Raw genomic sequence first — 2,500 nt, 5'->3', positions numbered from 1 at the left:
TACCCTCTTTAGTAAGTAGAACACTGAAGAAAATAAGTTTCTACTGTGTGTCAAGTTGAGTATAGAGTTTTACCTTGTGCATATTAGTGTTCAATGGTTCACATAAGAGTGTATTAAAATGACTGCTTGTGTGTGTCATTTGAGAACAAAATGACCTTTTTAGAAGAGAGTACACTGTTTTGAGACAAGACGTGCATTTTTTTTTTTTTTGCCCGTTGTGTGTGAGGTTTGGAGAGTTGTGTGTAGAGTTATGAGAATTCGAGAACTGATTCTGAAAATTGTGTGTAAGCAATCGAGAAAAACTGTAAAGCTTGAATGTATGTGACTTGGGACTAGATGTCATATTGACAAAATTAGTCTGCCATATTGTATGACGTTTTAAATCTTGTTTATACTCCTCTCCACGGTTGGAACACGGCTTATCCTTCATCCCTGGCATCAAATGTGATGCGTCTCTGTAATGTCACAGAATATGCCTTCAGGGCCTACAGCAGGGGTCCCCAAACTAAGGCCCGGGGGCCGGATGCGGCCCGCCAGGCCCCTTTGACTGGCCCTCCACCTCTCTGCATCTCACCATTTGAACTGGCTCAAAGAAGCAATCCTCACAGAAAAAAAGATAAAATATATTTTTGAATATTTTATTTTGTTTATCAACAGGCCTTCCTACAGTTTAATTTTCACTAACTTAGTGTGAATCACCAGAAGTCTCTTGTTTTGATAGTTTCTCATCTCACTGTAATATAAACAGGCCAACCATTTCTATTGTATGACTCCTAAACTGTCAATCACCATATTTTTTAACCTTTCCTTGCTATTTTTACATGGTTAATATTGAAAATTAAAAGGAATACCTGCGGTATTTCAAATTGAAAAAACATGTGAAGTACTCACTCACTTCTTTTGCAAATCACTTGTAATGATGAGCTATTTTGTGCTAGAAAGTATGAATGAAGGAAGCAAAGGACAGCACTCTTCAGATTTTTCTCTGTTTATTCACCTAAGAATGTTTCGGGCAGAGCCCTTCTTCAGCGTGTAATTGCATTTGCCGTGCTAGAAATTCAGGCTATAACAGGCAGTGGCCTAGTATACAGCGCACATGATTGATCCCGGCCCCTGATCAGAGTCGGGAGCGATAATGTGGCCCCCAGAGAAAAAAGTTTGGGGACCCCTGGCCTACAGGAACCTAGCCTAGGGGTCCCAGACTGTCTTAACCCATTTTAACCTGAGGCATTGCAAAAAAACGCCTGCTGAATGCCAAAGCCCTTTTGGAAAAATTGCCCTCTGCCTATTAAAACCTAAATATTTCAGCCTCCGAAGCATGAAATATGCTGCAATCAAAAGCTAGGACCTTGAGGAAATTGCAGTAGAATGTGTTAATTCAGCTCTCACATACCCACAAAAAGCTCAAATCTCAAAGGCCTGAATGCAGTGTATGTCACTACAGGCACCAAAGGTCAAACAACATACAGTATACCCAGCATCAGGCTACAATGGGTTAAACCACCCTGCATGCAGGCATAGCACATTTTCAGGTCCCTGCCACATTAATGGGTCAGACGGTGCATTTCACATCCAAGAACACCCAACTTACTTTGATTCTGAGAGACATTACCACCAAATGCGAAGTTGATTGAATAAAAGTTTCATTCAAAGAACTGTTTCTCACACACATGGACGAATGAATGCATGAACTCATGTACACACTTACAAACGCGCGCGCGCGCGCGCGCACACACACACACACACACACACACACACACACACACACACACACACACACACACACACACACACACACACACACATGGCAACTGAACACCTCTCAGCTTATCTCAGCCGTGTCCTTCTCAACGTCCCCCTCTAGGCTTCCCTAATGCGCCCCTGGGGGCCTGAAGAGCCTACAAGGAGCAGTAGACATGGCCTTACAACAGTATACATACGTACACTACAGCACTCCCCTAAACTCACACACTGTATGCACAGTATGTAGGCTACTCCCACATACGGGCAGTCATGGGTGAGCGGTTAGGGCGTCAGACTTGCATCCCAGAGGTTGCCGGTTCGACTCCTGACCCGCCAGGTTGGTGGGGGGAGTAATCAACCAGTGCTCTCCCCCATCCTCCTCCATGACTGAGGTACCCTGAGCATGGTACCGTCCCACCGCACTGCTCCCCATGGGGCGCCACTGAGGGCTGCCCCCTTGCACGGGTGAGGCATAAATGCAATTTCGTTGTGTGCAGTGTGCAGTGTTCACTTGTGTGCTGTGGAGTGCTGTGTCACAATGACAATGGGAGTTGGAGTTTCCCAATGGGCTTTCACATACGGTACACTGCACTGTCTGTCTGGCGCGCTACCGATATATCCTTCATCTCCCATGTAAAACACCCCCAGAGGATCATCCCACTGTAAGCCCTGCCATGTGTGCTTCTCTTCTCATCTCTTCTCTTCTCTTCACTTCTCCTCTCCCCATCTTTTCTCTTCTCTTCTCTTCTCATCTCTT

Source organism: Engraulis encrasicolus, chromosome 5 (genome assembly GCF_034702125.1).
Source record: "Engraulis encrasicolus isolate BLACKSEA-1 chromosome 5, IST_EnEncr_1.0, whole genome shotgun sequence".
Lineage (NCBI taxonomy): Eukaryota > Metazoa > Chordata > Actinopteri > Clupeiformes > Engraulidae > Engraulis > Engraulis encrasicolus.
Note: the sequence above shows the minus strand (reverse complement) of the source record.